This window comes from Mauremys mutica, chromosome 11, assembly GCF_020497125.1.
Source record: "Mauremys mutica isolate MM-2020 ecotype Southern chromosome 11, ASM2049712v1, whole genome shotgun sequence".
Taxonomy (NCBI): domain Eukaryota; kingdom Metazoa; phylum Chordata; order Testudines; family Geoemydidae; genus Mauremys; species Mauremys mutica.
The window spans coordinates 65,309,099-65,325,922 of record NC_059082.1 but is presented as its reverse complement, the minus strand read 5'-3'; the positions used below and the strand labels follow the sequence as shown (position 1 = coordinate 65,325,922).

General features: G+C 42.2%; 1 long non-coding RNA gene across 3 annotated transcripts in view; it reads right to left on the bottom strand.

The window, feature by feature from the left end:
* The window catches only part of LOC123344392, a 120,516-nt gene that overhangs the window by 69,473 nt on the left and 34,219 nt on the right, over nucleotides 1-16,824 (bottom strand). For all 3 annotated transcript variants that reach the window (XR_006572538.1, XR_006572540.1, XR_006572539.1), the window contains one exon: nucleotides 11,161-11,381. This is a non-coding gene — a long non-coding RNA (uncharacterized LOC123344392). The remainder of the gene's footprint in view (nucleotides 1-11,160; nucleotides 11,382-16,824) is intronic.

Here is a 16,824-nt window from a genome sequence, read left to right as displayed (position 1 = left end):
GAACTGACATCCATTTCCTCTTCTTGAGAGCCACACTGAAGGGATCTGGGTGCCCTACTGAGAGCTCTTCAAGGTTTGTAGGCCTCAGCAAGTTTTACTTCCATACCGTCAGCTGCATAAATCAGCACAGCACCGCTGAGGTCCCAGATGACCTACCATGTGACTAACTTCCACAAGTTTTATTACAAAACTAAACTACAGCCATGCTACAAAATAGTCTCACAGAAAAATTTGTGACCATGCCGAGATAGCCCAAAAATGTTTTAAGCCCAATTTGACTGGCTTTGTATGTTTAAACCTGATGGTAACTATATTTCAGTTTTGTATTAAATAGTTCACAGGCCTCTATCTGCAATATTAATGCACAGAATGGCAATTTATACCTCTTTTATTGAAGAATACCTTGTTCCTTTTAGTCAAAAGCACATTTAACATTCCTGAATGATGGGCAATTTTTGAAGTTTCAAAGACATATGAATACTCTGGAAAAAATGTGAGTTAACCTAGTAGCTATTCATAGAATCATAAACTTTAAGGTCAGAAGGGACCATTATGATCATCTAGTCTGACCTCCTGCGCAACACAGGCCACAGAATCTCATCCACCCACTTCTGTATCAAACCTATGTCTGAGCCATTGAAGTCCTCAAATCATGGTTTAAAGACTTCAAGGTGCAGAGAATCTTCCAGCAAGTGACCCGTACCCCATGCTGCAGAGGAAGACAAAAAAGCCCCAGGGCCTCTGCCAATTTGCCCTGGAGGAGAATTCCTTCCCGACCCCAAATATGTTGATCAGCTAATCCCTGAGCATGTGGGCAAGACTCACCAGCCAGACACCCAGGAAAGAATTCTCTGTAGTAACTCAGATCCCACCCCATCTAACATCCCATCACAGGCCACTGGGCATATTTACCGCTAATAGTCAAACACCAATTAATTGCCAAAATTAGGCTATCCCATTATATCATCCCCTTCATAAACTTATCAAGCTTAGTTTTGAAGCCAGATAAGTCTTTTGCCCACACGGCTCCCCTTGGAAGACTGTTCCAGAATTTCACTCCTCTGATGGTTAGAAACCTTGGTCTAATTTCAAGTCTAAACTTCCTGATGGCCAGTTTATATCCATTTGTTCTTGTGTCCACATTGGTACTGACTGAACTTAAATAATTCCTCTCTCTCCCTGGTATTTATCCCTCTGATATATTTATAGAGAGCAATCATATCTCCCCTCAGCCTTCTTTTGGTTAGGCTAAACAAGCCAAGCTCTTTGAGTGTCCTTTCATAAGACAGGTTTTCTATTCCTCAGATCATTCTAGTAGCCCTTCTCTGTACCTGTTCCAGTTTGAATTCATCCTTCTTAAACATGGGAGACCAGAACTGCACACAGTATTCCAGATGAAGTCTCACCAGTGCTTTGTATAACGGTACTAACACCTACTTCTCTCTACTGGAAATATGTCTCCTGATGCATCCCAAGACCACATTAGCTTTTTTCACGGCGATATCACACTGGCGGCTCATCGTCATCCTGTGATCAACCAATACTCCAAGGTCCTTCTCCTCCTCTGTTACTTCCAACTTATAACAAAAATTCTTGTTATTAATCCCTAAATGCAAGACCTTGCATTTTTCACTATTAAATTTCATCCTATTACTATTACTCCAGTTTACAAGGTCATCCAGATCTTCCAGTATGATATCAAGAAAGATGTGGAGAAATTGGAGAGGGTCTAGAGAAGAGCAACAAGAATGATTAAAGGTCTTGAGAACATGACCTATGAAGGAAGGCGGAAAGAATTGGGTTTGTTTAGTTTTGAAAAGAGAAGACTGAGAGGGGACATGATAGCAGTTTTCAGGTATCTAAAAGGGTGTCATAAGGAGGAGAAAACTTGTTCATCTTAGCCTCTAAGGATAGAACAAGAAGCAATGGGCTTAAACTGCAGCAAGGGAGGTTCAGGTTGGACATTAGGAAAAAGTTCCTAACTGTCAGGGTGGTTAAACACTGGAATAAATTGCCTAGGGAGGTTGTGGAATCTCCATCTCTGGAGATATTTAAGAGTAGGTTAGATAAATGTCTATCAGGGATGGTCTAGACAGTATTTGGTCCTGTCACGAGGGCAGGGGACTGGACTCAATGACCTCTTGAGGTCCCTTGCAGTCCTAGAGTCTATGAATCTATGAATTCCAGTCCTTCTCTGTATTGACAATACCTCCCAGCTTTGTGTCATCCACAAACTTTATTAGCACATTCTCACTTTTTGTGCCAAGGTCAGTAATAAAAAGATTAAATAAGATTGATCCCAAAACTGATCCGTGAGGAACTCCACTAGTAACCTCCCTCCATCCTGACAGTTCACCTTTCAGTATGACCCATTGTAGTCTCCCCTTTAACCAGTTCTTTATCCACCTTTCAATTTTCATATAGATCCCCATCATTTCCAATTTAGCTAATAATTCCCCATGTGGAACTGTATCAAATGCCTTACTGAAATCGAGGTAAATTAGATCCACTGTGTTTCCTTTGTCTAGAAAATCTGTTACCTTCTCAAAGAAGGATATCAGGTTGGTTTGGCATGATCTACCTTTTGTAAAACCATGTTGTATTTTGTCCCAATTACCATTGATCTCAATGTCCTTAACTACTTTCTCCTTCAAATTTTTTTCCAAGACCTTGCATACTACAGATGTCAAACTAACAGGCCTGTAGTTGCCTGGAGCACTTTTTTCCCCTTTCTTAAAGATAGGAACTATGTTAACAATTCTCCAGTCATACGGTACAACCCCTGAGTTTACAGATTCATTAAAAATTCTTGCTAATGGGCTTGCAATTTCATGTGCCAGTTCCTTTAATAGTCTTGGATGAAGATTATTTGGGCCCCCCGATTTAGTCCCATTAAGCTGGCCGAGTTTGGCTTCTACCTCGGATGTGGTAATATCTACCTTCATATCCTCATTCCCATTTGTTATCCTACCATTATCCCTAAGCTGCTCATTAGACTCATTAAAGACTGAGGCAAAGTATTTGTTCAGATATTGGACCATGCCTAGATTATCCTTAACCTCCCCTCCATCCTCCGTGTTTAGTGGTCCCACTTCTTTCTTTGTTTTCTTCTTATTTATATGGCTATAGAACCTTTTACTATTGGTTTTAATTCCCTTTGCAAGGTTTAACTCTACATCGCTGATGGCCTTTCTCACTTTATCCCTACATGTTCTGACTTCTGAAAGGTAGCTCTCCTTGCTGATCACTCCCATTTTCCACTCCTTGTAGGCTTTCTGCTTTTTCTTAATCACCTCTCTGAGATGCTTGCTCATCCAGCTTGGTCCACAACCACTGCCTATGAATTTTTTCCCCTTTCTTGGGATGCAGGCTTCTGATAGGTTCTGCAACTTTGACTTGAAGTATTTTCAGGCCTCCTCCACCTTTAGATCCACAATTTCTTCACTCCAATTCACTTCCCTAACTAATTTCCTTAATTTTTTAAAGTTAGCCCTCTTGAAATTAAAAACCCTAGTCACAGGTCTATTTTTGTTTATCCTTCCATTTAGCTTAAACTGAATTAGCTCATGATCGCTCAAACCAAGGTTGTTCCCTACAACCATTTCTTCTATGAGATCCTCACTACTCACCAAAACCAAATCTAAAATGCATCCCCTCTTGTTGGTTCAGCAACTACTTGGTGAAGGAATCCATCAGCTATCGCATCAAGGAAAATATGAGCCCTATGATTATTACTAGCAGTTATCCTATTGATTGACTCATGTCTGTTGACCAAATATGAAATTAGTTTTACTCTACATACTGAGCAATATGTCAGACATGCTGTGCACTGTAACACAATTAGATGGAGGATTTTTGTTTGTCTGGCAGAGGATACGTGAGAGAGACAGAGAGAACAGTATTTTGAGGTATCTATCTTCCTATTTTGCATGACTGACACTAGTGTTTTGAAGCTCATGATTATAGCAACTCAGATAAAAGAAATTGAACAATTTCATGGATTTCAAGATAAAATACATACTTTGGCTAATATTTTAATTATTTGTTCAGTTAATAGAGAAAAGCTAATTATTTGTTAATATATACAAATTTCCTCAAGATTTTTTGGAAAAAAATGGGAATAACCCAATTCTCCTTGAAAAAGTAGCCACAATGGGAGAAAATAATACTTTAATGATGGATGACGTTATGTTCACCACTTTTTTGTCAAACTGACAATATTGGCATGTGAGATATTTTTGGTGTCATAATTTCACTCTTCTGGCACCTCTCTACAACTGAAGTCTTGTTTCCCCAAAGCCACCATCATCTATATCATCTAACTCAGTAAAGCACAAGGACAATTTTCCCAAAATAGACAACTTCCATTGAAATCCAAGAATTGAAAGTGTCGGTTTAAAAGAGAAAGAGGAGAGAAAGGAAGAGAAAACAGGTCGAACATAGTGATGATTGGGACAGTACAGGGAGGATTTCAGAAAATCCCTGATCAGTGATAGCGTACACCAGTATTCCAGCCATTTCCCTAGTTTCTCCTATTGTCACATGCTTCAGTTTCTGAAATATTAATTCAGATAAGTCATGTTTTGAAACCAAATAAAAGATGAAAGCTCTGAAAAATGGGTAACAACAATACTATTAGTCCTAATGTTACAAAGCCTTCTAGTTTACTTCAACTAAGTTCCTCGTTGTTATCTCTGGAATTTATTAGGTGGAAGGGAATAGCTGAATGGTATTATTCCTTATGGTACACTAGGGCCATTTTCAATTTAGCATCAAAATCTTACCTCTGTTTACAAGCATCTACTGAGAAAGATAAAAAGTGATGAAAATTCCACCTAGTTTGAAACCTCCAGAGAGTAATCTTTCCTAAGAGGCAGATATTTATCACAGAAATGTAGGCTTGGATGGGACCTCGAGAAGCCAACAAGTCAAGCCCTATGAGTTTAAGCAGGGCCAAGTAAACCTAGACCATCGCTGACAGGAGTTTGTCCAACCTGTTCTTAAAAACCTCCAATAATGAGGATTCCACAACCTCCCTTGGGAGCCTATTCCAGTAGTTAACTAGCCTTACAATTAGAAAGTTTTTTTCTCATATCTAACCTAAATCTACCTTGCTGCAGATTAAACTCATTACTTCTTTTCCTACCTTCTGTGGACAAGGAGGACAACTGAACACTTTACTCTTTATAGCAGCCCTTAACATATTTGAAAACTGTTATCAAGTTCCCCGCTCAGACTTCTTTTCTCAAGACTAAACATGCCCAGTGTTTTTAACCTTTCTTCATAGGGCAGGTTTTCTAAACCTTTTATCATTTTTGTTGCTCGCCTCTGAACTCTCCAATTTGTCCACATCTTTCTTAAAGTGTGGCACCCAAAACTAGACACAGTACTCCAGATGAGTACACCAGGGCCAAGTAGAGTAGGACAATTACCTTCTGTGTCTTATATACAACACTCCTGTTAATACACCCCAGAACGATATTAGTCTTTTTCATCACTGCATCATTTTGTGATCCACTCTAACCCCCAGAACCTTTTCAGCAGTATTACCAATTCCCCAGTTATTCTCCATTTTGCATTTGTGTATTTAATTTTTCCATGCTTAGTGTTGTACTTTGCACTTGTCTTTACTGAATTTCATCTTGTTGATTTCAGACCAATTCTTCAATTTGTCAAGGTCATGGTGAATTCTAATCCTGTCTTCCAAAGTGCTAGCAACCCCTTCCAGCTTGCTGTCATCTGCCAATTTTACAAGCATACTCTCCACTCCATTATTAAAATTGTTAATGGAAATATTGAATAGCACAAGGCCCAGGGCAGAACCCTGTGGGACCCCACTAGATACATGCTCCCATTTTTGATAGCGAACTATTGAGTATGGTCTTTCAACCAGTTGAACACCCACCTTACAGTAATTGCATCTAGACCACATTTCCCTAGTTTATTATATTTGTTTAAACAATCAATTTTGTTTAATCTATCAAGAGTCTAATCTTTCCTGTAGATTTAGGTTCCAGAACAACAGAAAATGCCCGTATGCTGCTGTTAGCTGTATATACTAGTCCTCATTTTAGCATGCCATATAAGTGTTCGTTATTGTTTCTTACCCCATTAGGGGATGCTAACATGCAGGTTTTTTATTGCATCACCTGTTCAATGCTTAAATCAATGAGACATTCACCACTGTACAATCTTAGTTCAACATTAAACAGTTTCAGTTCCAATTGAATCTCCAGGGACTTTATTCTCATTCATTATATAGAGGTACATACACTCTTGGCTATTCATTGTTAGGATTAGTAGACACATTACAGTGGTGTTGATGTGCTTCTCAGCCCCACTAGGGAAACATATTAGGTCTGCAATTTGCAGGAATTTGAGTTTATTTTTCTTTTATTATGTAACTGTGGTAGGGCGGCTGCCCCACCCCCATGTGAGAGGGGGCTAGAGTAGGCTAGAGAGGCTGCGCAGACTGGCAGCCAATCAGGAAAGGGCTTACTGAGAGCCAATCAGGGCCAACATTAGAGCCAGCCAATCAGGGCTAGGCTAGGCCCTATATAAAGGCTGCCTAGGAGAGGAGCAGGGAGTCTCTCCCAGACCTTCAGAGGGGAAAGTCTGTCTCCTGAGTGAGGAGACCAGCACCTGGGACAGTGCAGTACTGGGCAGGCTCGAGGGAGTAGAAGGGAACTCCAGCCCACTACCCTGCAGGCCCTGAGGGAAGGGCCTAGCCAGTGCAAAGGGGCCGAAGGGGAAGCGGCCCAGGGAGAGAGGCGCACAAGGGGAGAGAAGGAGGGCAGGAAGGCTGAAGTGCACATCAGCCCATGCCATCAGGGGCTCGTTCACCTGCACATCTACCAACGTGATATATGCCATCATGTGCCAGCAATGCCCCTCTGCCATGTACATTGGCCAAACCGGACAGTCTCTACGCAAAAGAATAAATGGACACAAATCTGACATCAGGAATCATAACATTCAAAAACCAGTGGGAGAACACTTCAACCACTCTAACCACTCAGTGACAGACTTGAAGGTGGCAATTTTGCAACAAATCTTCAAAAACAGACTCCAAGGAAAGACTGCTGAACTCGAATTAATATGCAGATTAGATACAATTAACTTAGGTTTAAACAGAGACTGGGAATGGTTGGGTCATTACACTAATTGAATCTATTTCCCTATGTTAAGTTCTCCTCACACCTTCTATGGGTCATCTCAATTATCACTTCAAAAGTTTTTTTTTCTCCTGCTGACGATAGCTCATCTCAATTGATTGGACTCTTCCAGTTGGTATGCATACTTCCACCTTTTCATGTTCTCTGTATGTATAAATATCTCCCGTCTGTGTGTTCCATTCTATGTATCCGAAGAAGTGAGCTGTAGCCCACAAAAGCTTATGCTGAAATAAATTTGTTAGGCTCTAAGGTGCTACAAGTACTCCTGTTCTTTTTACACATGCTATTGGGGCACCAAAACTCTGGGGGTTGCTACTGCTCTCTCCTGCCCTATGGCTATGAGGAAAAACTGCAGAGAGGAACCAACTGGTAAGAGCAGGAGCAGACAAAGCAGGAACCTTTGGACATTCTGGAAATTTCTACCGTTTTGACAGAACATTCTCTGCCCTGTGCTGACTGGCTGTTTGCTCCAACCCTCTTCCTCCCTCACAGTCTCTTCACCTCAGTTTCACTCCATACATGCCCCTTTTTACCCTCTTAACCTTGCCTTGTCTCACTCACTTCCCTTCCCTTTTAATGGCCTCTCACCCTTCATTAGCTCATACCATCCTAACTAACCCTACCAAAAAAATCTGCAGAATGAACATGTTTGCTGCCAGCACATTGTTCACGCTGTTGTGCGTTCTACCCTTTCCCCCACCCTGTGTCTTTCTTTTCTGTTTAGATTGTAAGCTCTTAGGGGCAGAGAATGCCCAAACTCTGGTTGTGCCTAGCACGATGCGACCGCATTCTTGGTTGGTCCATAGGCACTACTGTAATTAATATGATTAATAAAAAATTGAATGGGAATTCCCCTATCATAAGGAGAATCTTTGGGTGGTGTAGATGAGTCTGCTGTCTTTATATCACAACCCAATTTGCAGCTGTTGGAGAGTACATGGCTGGACAGGGTTCTGGCAGGCATGACTACACTTCTAAAATTCCTGACTTCCAGAACAACCTTGGGGCCATGGGAAGCCAGGTTCCAGTTAGAACAGCTTTGAGACTGCTCTGCATTATGCCAGGGATGAGGCTGGTCCCTAGTTACCTCCTGAATCAGAGGCCCACAAAGATGGCATATAGTGACCTTCCCCGCTCCCCTCCCCCAAATGCACACCCACCTGTGCCATGGGCATAGCTCATGCATCAGCCATAATTCAGAATTGGGGTCATGTTGTCTAGGTGAGAAAGAGTTGTCTTAAAATATATCTAAATACAATGGCATTTTCAGACCTAGTCCATAAAGCCAATGCCACTGGTGACTGTCATTCTGGCACATGAGCATGCCAAGAATTGTATTGACTAAGCTGCCAAGAACAGGTAATTGATGACAAGGTATTGTAGGCACCACACCATTATCTGCATACATTACTCTGCTTGTAACCTTCCTTGTCTGATGCTTGTTGGCAGCCATTATCTTCTGCCTTACACTGTTAACAATTAACCCTATATTCCTTTGGGTGATCTAAATGACCCACAACTTTTGAATTCAGAAAATCAGAAACATAACCCTTATTTGAACACTCAATTTATCTGATGTGAAATGGCAGCATTACGTTCTCTCACAGATCAGCACATGCAACACACTGATACACTGTGTATAAAACCTGCTGATGCACATAATTTGCATTAAAAATATAAAAACACAAATGAAGACAGATAATATATAATAAAACTCCTGAAGAATGTATTAATTCTTTTCATTGCCCTTACTGGAACAAAATGCAGAAGAGCTGTCATAAATAATAACTGGAAAGCTTTTGAGTGTCTCAGTAAAACTCCTTTTCTAGATATGTAAAAAATGAGATTGTGGAACCGAATGAAAGAGGAGACTACTTGTTGTGTAATGATAATCCTTAGGGATGAAGGCAAGTGACAGATGAACATATCAAGATTTATTTGGCATGTAAAAGGACAAAACTAGATATTATGGTGACTGTACCATAGATACAATTATCATAAATCCAGATTAGATCTATTCAACCCTCCTTTACACTAGCATAATTCTGTGGTCTTCAATGGAGCTACTTCAGATTTACACACAAGCGTAAGTGAGAGCAGAATCACGTCCTATGTGTCTTATTTTATGTTCCAACTTGCCTCCTACATTATCTGCCACTTAGATATTTATCACTAACAGTGTGAAATATAAATCATCTCTCATGGACCTCTGTTTGTCTAACAGCTTACTCAAAACTCAACAGAATATTAAATTTTGTCAACCACACCCCAAAGTCTAAGCTCTAGTGTCAGGGGTCTGGTGCAGTCCACTCTCACCACATCCACTGGCTGGGTGTTCATGCAAGGGGAAAGGCGGGGACCCAGGCCCACCCTCTACACTGGGCCCCAACCTAGGGACCCTTTGATGGCAGCCTTCCTGCCCTCCTCCTCTCCCCTTGTGCGCCTCTCTCCCTGGGCCACTTCCCCTTCGGCCCCTTTGCACAGGCTAGGCCCTTCCCTCAGGGCCTGCAGCCTGGCAGGTAGCAGGCTGGAGTTCCCTTCTACTTCCCCGAGCCTGCCCAGCACTGCGTTGTCCCAGGTGCTGATCTCCTCACTCAGGAGACAGACTTTCCCCTCTGCAGGTCTGGGAGAGACTCCCTGCTCCTCTCCTAGGCAGCCCTTATATAGGGCCTAGCCTAGCCTTGATTGGCTGGCTCTAATGTCGGCCCTGATTGGCTGCTGGTTGCGCAGCCTCTCTGGCCTACTCTAGCTTCCTCTCACATGGGGGTGGGGCAGCCGCCCCACCACACACCCTCCCCCTTAAGAATGTTCAAGGGGGGGAAGGAAAGGGGTCCTATCACCCCAGCTTCCCTCGCAGCTGGGCCCGCAAGGCATCCCTTTCCTCTCGCCAGGGGTGGCTCTAGACATTTCCCCGCCCCAAGCAGGGCGGCATGCCGTGGGGGGCGCTCTGCCAGTCGCCGGTCCCGCGGCTCCGGTGGACCTCCCGCAGGCGTGCCTGCGGATGCTCCACCGAAGCCGCGGGACCAGCGGACCCTCCGCAGGCACGCCTGCGGGAGGTCCACCAGAGCCCTGCCTGCCGCCCTCCCAGGGACCGGCACAGCGCCCCCCGCAGCTTGCCGCCCCAAGCATGTGCTTGGTGTGCTGGGGTCTGGAGCCGCCCCTGCCTCTCGCAGGCTCTCCACCGTCTGGAGCAACCTGCTCCCTACTGCTAGGGTCTGAGTACCCACCGTAGACCTTCCTGGTCCTACGTGGGTTCCCACTTCAGTTTGGGTTCCCACATCAGCCTTCTCAGCCCCTATGTCAGTCCCTCTTTTAGGTGGGGCCTCCCTGCCCCCGCCCCTTTCTCCCTAGGGGCCTCAGTCTTCACCACCCCTTCCCTGGGGCAGGTCTCAGACCGAGCCCTTCCACCTCAGGGGGCAGTGGCTCTTTAAATGACCTCCTTCATGCCAGTGGAAGCACTTTTTGGGTTTCCCCCTGCCACGGCCCTACTCCTGCTTTTTTGGGCCCTAGCCTTTCCTTCTTGGCTGGCCCAGGCCTTGTGAGTCCTGTAAGGGCATCCCCTTTTCAGGTGTTCTGACTCCCCACAGACCCAACAAGCTGGGGGCTCCCCTGTTACTCTCACAGGGGGCGTCTTTTCTGGGTGGGGCCTCTCTGCCCCCTCCCAGTAGGGGCACTCCCTTCTGTAGTGTCCCCTTCGCCCACAGGCGAAACAGTTCAGAGATCCCGACCTCGGCCTCTCCCCCTTGGTGCCGAATCTCTTGCTTGGTCTAGGCCCACCCCCGCAGCAGCCAGAGCAATGCACTCTGCTGCTCATCAAGACGAGCCACCCAGGCCCTCCAATACACGTCCTTTTTCTCCACCATCCTGTCCCTCAGTCCTTTTTCTGTTCCGGGCAACTGTCCCACAGTCCTTGCCCTGCCCCTTGTATCAGGGTGGACCGCCAATGCCCTCATTCTCCACCACTTGTAGAGGGGTTGGGACTCACCACCATGGTGCCTCCCATTCGTTGCTCCGGGAATTAGCTCAGTCCTTGGTGGGGCGCCCACTGCTGGTAGTGTCCTGTCCGTCCTCTGCTCCTTTGTTGTTGTCTGGGCCCGCGTTGCTTCCCGCTCGGTGGTGTCCTCTTCAGGACACTGCCCTCTGGCAGTGCCCACTGCTCCTATCTCAGCCCCTTCCAGGGGTCCTGGTGTTATCTACAGTCCTTCTCTGCAAATCAGTGCATATAATTTAATTCATACTGTAATCTAAAAAAGTACAGAATCTGACATAAGTGTTTGATGTTGAACTAAGCTTTTGTGGATGTGCGATGCCTTTTCATTTCAGCAAATGGTGAGCAGGTGATGTAATGAGAAGTGTCCACTCTGCAAATAGCTTTCGGAAGCATTTTTAGCACAATGCACACAGAATTGGGCACACAAACCTGAGTCCTAATGCTCCATGATCCACTCTAAATATGTGCCCATTTAAGCAGAAATAAAGAAAAGAGTTGCAAGTAAATTAAAATGAAAAAGTAATATCCAGTTCTTCAAACATTCAAAGATTGTTCCCCTCCAAACTGAGAAGAAGAAATATCAAAGCTTTTCCTAAACAACACACTATACTAACAGATAAGATTGACATCCATAAATGATTAAACATTGTACATTTCTTAAGAAGGAACTGCATTTTTACTTGCTTGCCAATTATGTCCTTGATTTTGATCTTGGTGTAAATTTGGAGTAACTACACTGAAATCTAAAGGTGATATTCATTATTGGTGGAATGCCAAAGCATGTGGCCTCATGATAGCTGCTTTTTCCTTATTTCAAAACTAAAAACATTTTGGAAAAAATGGCAATTTTTTTTAAATGTGGTCACAACTTTTCCCCTTTTCAACCCACTCTACTCAATACCCTTCTGTACATTATAGCAACTTGACAACTGGCAGTGACTTTAGAGACCAACCAATATTAGCTATTCTTATCCAAAGATGAATTTCAGATACTGTTGTTTTACATAGATTTTTTGTTTCTATACCTGGTGGCTGCTAGATTATAGTTGTTAGGGGAGGGTGAACCTAGAAAAGTCTAGGTAAAGTTTCAAATTTGGCCTGACCTCCAAATAAAGTCAGATTTCAAATCACCTGAAAAGCCAGCACTGAAGCTTTTATTCATAGCTTTCCTATTTCCAGATGCAAAATTATACTCAAGCACCTTTGGTAAATCGCAGGACAGTCAAGCTGAAACCCCTAAATCAAAATAATCTTTCAGAGAGTCCTCAACCAAGAAACTTTGTGGGTTTCTGCTCTTCTGGTTCTGAAATATCAGAGCAAATCACTTAAATGGTACAAAGTCACTACCTTTGGTACCAAGCTTCCTCTTATTGAAGCCAACCAGAGGTTGGCCATTGACTTCAATAGGAACAGGAGCCAGGCCTTTATTTGCTGTTGATTTTTCTCTCCAGGTCACCAGAATAATGTCTTCTATCTAGGATAACTGCATTTAGTTTTGGAACAAGGCAATGAGGGTCAGCACAACAGTGAACAGTAGAGATCAGAAAACCAAAAGCAGTTGCTAAGGTTACAAGAACCTATTAACAAGTGGTACAGATAGAAGTGGCAGACATGTTTCCTGGTGTTTGACTTCAACCAAAACAATCTCTAAGTCAGTTGTGAACAGATGTCCAAATGTTGACTCAGAAGTGAGAAGGACAGAGAATGAGAAGAGTGACTTGGCTAGAGTTCATGGAAGAAAATTAATGTCTTTTTCTACAGCACTGAACAACTCCCCCCCTCCCCTCCAATGTATTTCCGGCTGACTAACTGGGAAACACAAAAATGAAACACTCTCCAGTATCTGTCTTACCAGGGAGGACACTTCTCAGTGGCAAAAGTCAGCATGGCTAGTGAAGATCCATTTGAGAGAGATTCCACAACACAGTTATAATCCTGCCTTATTTTCACTACTTAGCTTGTTCTTTATTTGCTTCCAAATGTTTTTGTTTGTTTTCCCTTTTCATAGTGCCACACTTAAGTTGTACAGAATGTTCCAGGATAAAAAAATTGGCCCACTACTCAAAGCTGTGATTGTTGGGTAATTAATTTGGCTGCTGAATAATCAGTCCAAATTGTTTTAAGTTATTCACAGTCAAAATCATTTTGCAGTTAAGGCCCAAAAAAAGGGAGACAAACTGCTGACCATTAATGGTGACTGGAGTTGCTTAAAGATGAACTCACACTAGGTTCATTCAGGGCAGTAATCAATTCCTTATAGGATCTTCACTGAAGGCTCTATCCATCAAATGTTAGCTTCTCCAAGAATGACAAAACTGCTTGTGCCATAATGATTTTCCTTCATGTTTATCACTAAGAAGCTAATCCATCACTTAGCAAGTACTTGTTTGCTGTTATTCTACCTTCAGGTCTTTTAAGTGTCAATAGCTGTCTGTGTTGACTAGCATGACCTTTACCTTGCATACTTATGCTGTAACATCTTTGTGAATGCACTTATCACACACACACCAAAGCCCAACTTATTAACAACACGCCACTTAAATGCTAAGAAAACATTATCTGTCGCTACATGAAACAAAAAATAATGCTTATGACATCTGTGCTTGGATTTTGGAAGCTGCACTGCAGCTACTGCAGACAATTCAAACTTCTCCTGAAGTTAAACAATAACATTAATTCTGGCAGGTTTCCCAATTTTGTATTCTACATGAAAAGTTGTGGAAAAAATCATAATGTTTTGCCAAGAGAACCCATACGTATTCCTTTTACATGGGAGTCTCTACTATGTATAGTTGTTTTCCTGTGTTTATCAGTAAAACATAATAAATCATTCAAATCAACTCCATTTGGCCCCAAATTGAGATTGTAAAAATATATTTTATATAAACACAGAAAGATTAATCAGCACAAATATATCAACTTTTGAAAAACTCCCATGCACTGTTAGTTCCAGGGAGCAACACAGCTACTGTTCAAGGGTCCAGTGATAGGCTATTGTTATGTATGGGGAAGGCTGAGCCTGTGGTTATGGCAATAGACTGGGACTCAGGAGATCTGGGTTCAGTTCAGGGGTGAAAGTAACTTAAAGGACTTACCAGTACACCGGAGTCCTGAGAGGGGGGCATGGCCTCAACCGGAAGAGGTTGGGCCTTTCAAGATTTAAAGGCCCTGGGGCGCTGGCTGTGGTTGGGAGCCCCAGGGCCTTTAAATCACCCAGAGCTACCAGCTGCAGAGGCAGCAGGGAGCCCTTGGGCTCAGGGGTGAATTAAAGGGCCTGGGGCTCCAGCTGCCGGAGCCCTGCTGCCACTACCCTGAAGTAGTTGTATCTCGACTACTCAGGAGAAAAATTCTTTTATATTCCAGGCGATTATATACACATTCTCTCTCTCTCTCTCTCAGCAGAATTGGTAGCACTCCATATTATTAAGGTTGTCTGATTTTTTTTCCTGTTATAAGACCTTATTTTCAATTGATTATAAATTTGCTAGACTTCAATCGTTCGGGCTGACATTTTCCATGGTGGATGTCTGCCTTGAGCTGAGGTTTTTTGGAAAACGTCAGCCAAAATATTTCAGCCATTTCCGAGAATGAGGCTGGGGGAAAATACATTGTTTTTCAGTATTAAAATAATTCTGGTGACCAGCAGAATTTAGCATCATCCTGGTATAATGCAAGTTAATGACAAAGTGAAACAAACATCTACCCAGTGTAGCATCCATCCAGCTTTTCTCAAGGGGATACACAAGGTTAATGAGCATGATGAATCTGATTCAGGATTCATTGATCACAATTAGCATTAAAGCACTGATCAGCTTCCACCTACTCATCATTATGGCTGAACCTCAGTAAGGGTAATCTTCATGCTTTAAGAACTGACTGAAATCCCTGTTATACTAGCACTCAGAGCTAATATCATAGAGCTGTTCTCAGCACATATGATGCACCAGATGCACTAAAGATTCATATGTCCATTCATATGTCCCTTCATGCTTCAACCACCATTACAGAGGACATCCGCCCATGTTGATGACGGGTGCTGCTCGATAACAATCCAAAGCATGTTTATTTTCATTATCTGAGTCAGATGCCACCAGCAGAAGGTTGATTTTCTTTTTTGGTGGTTCGGATTCTGTAGTTTCTGCATCGGAGTGTTGCTCTTTTAAGACTTCTGAAAACATGCTCCACACCCCGTCCCAATCAGATTTTGGAAGGCACTTCAGATTCTTGGGTCGAGTGCTGTAGCTATCTTTAGAAATCTCAAATAGTACCTTCTTTGCGTTTTGTTAAATCTGCAGTGAAAGTGTTCTGAAAATGAACATGTGCTGGGTCATCATCTGAGACTGCTATAACATGAAATATATGGCAGAATGTGGGTAAAACAGCAGGGGACATACAATTCTCCCCCCAAAGAGTTCAGTCACAAATTTAATTAATGCATTATTTTTAATGAGTGTCATCAGCATGGAAGCATGTCCTCTGGAATGGTGGCCCAAGCATGAAGGGGCATATGAATGTTTAGCATATCTGGCACATAAATACCTTGCAATGCCGGCTACAAAAGTATCATGCAAATGCCTGTTCTCACTTTCTGGCAACACTGTAAATAAGAAGAGAGCAGCATTATTTCTTGTAAATGTAAACAAACTTGTTTGCCTTAGCAATTGGCTGAACAAGAAGTAGGACTGAGTGGACATGTAGGCTCTGAAGTTTTACATTATTTTGTTTTTGAGTGCAGTTATGTAACAAAAAAAATCTGCATTTGTAAGTTGCACTTTCATGACAAAGATTGCATTATGGTACTTGTCTAAGGTGAACTGAAAAATACTATTTCTTTTGTTTATCATTTTTACAGTGAAAATATTTCTAATAAAAAATAATATATACTTTGATTTCAATTACAACACAGAATACTATCTCTCTCTCTAATGTAGAAAAACATCCAAAACATTTAATACATTTCAATTGGTATTCTATTGTTTAACAGTGCAATTAAAACTGCAATAAATCATAATTAATTTTTGAGTTAATCGCATGAGTTAACTGAGATTAATTGACAGCCCTAGTATGAACCTTTATTTTCAAGGTTTTAAAACTGTGAAAAATATTGTATATATATTTCAATTTTCGAGGCTAGAAACTAGATTTGTAGGAACTTTTATTTCTTTTCTGGCAGTATATGAATAAAATAACCACCAAAGGAACAAAACCTTTGAAATTAGCATACACTTACAAGTTGAGAATGGCCACCCCATATGAGAAGGAAGGGTGTCACATTTAATCAAACTAGTTAGACCAGATGTTTAAGAAAAGATTAAGTATTTTTACCAGTTTTAGCTTTTCCTTTTCTGCTTTTTCTCTAGCTAAAGAACAGTTGTTTTCATGAAATTTGACAGGAACTTGACCTTTATTTCAGGGAGATAAATTACTTTTTCATAACATTTGATCAAATCAGCAATTCAATTCCATAGATCAACACAGTGGGAAATTTGATCAAGATAGATAGAGGGTTCCACTGAAAACAAATTGGTTCCAAATAAGATGAACCAGCCTCAGTGGAAGAACAAGAGCATGTTGCAGTTTCTCTAAGGATTTCCACTTGAAAAAAATAGGAATGGATAAACTGGTTTAGGTAAAAAGGCTTGAACTTTCACTTATCTC